Raw genomic sequence first — 469 nt, 5'->3', positions numbered from 1 at the left:
GTACCAGACACAGCACCTGGATGTCTCTCAACTGCAGCCCCATAGATGCCAGCAGTCTCGTCTTCCTTCTGCCTCGACGCAGTATTGAAACAGGTTCAGAGAGACCCATATCGTTGAGACTGCAACTGCCAATGTTTTTTGGTATATTGGAACACCGTAGATGTGTCAACTGCGATTTGCCTTTCATGTGCCTCATGTTCATCGATTGCTTGAATAGATAAAACTTCTATTAGGAGCTGCTTGTCTTGGTTCCGCAAAAAAGAATCAAAACGCAGCGAATAGAACGCAGAGCACAGACAATCAGCAACAAAAGAACTTGTACAGTAGGCACTTCCCCATGCTTGTGTACTTGGGGTTTCCTCTCGCACCCCAGTGAAGAAATATCACTTGTGCTTCTCCTGATGAGATCACTGTGTTTTATCAGTACTTTTTCTGTACACACTTCTTTGGGGCTCCTCACTCCCCCCTG

The sequence above is a fragment of the Trypanosoma grayi genome, assembly GCF_000691245.1.
Source record: "Trypanosoma grayi strain ANR4 Tgr_2292_V1, whole genome shotgun sequence".
Lineage (NCBI taxonomy): Eukaryota > Euglenozoa > Kinetoplastea > Trypanosomatida > Trypanosomatidae > Trypanosoma > Trypanosoma grayi.
This window is presented reverse-complemented; position numbering follows the sequence as displayed.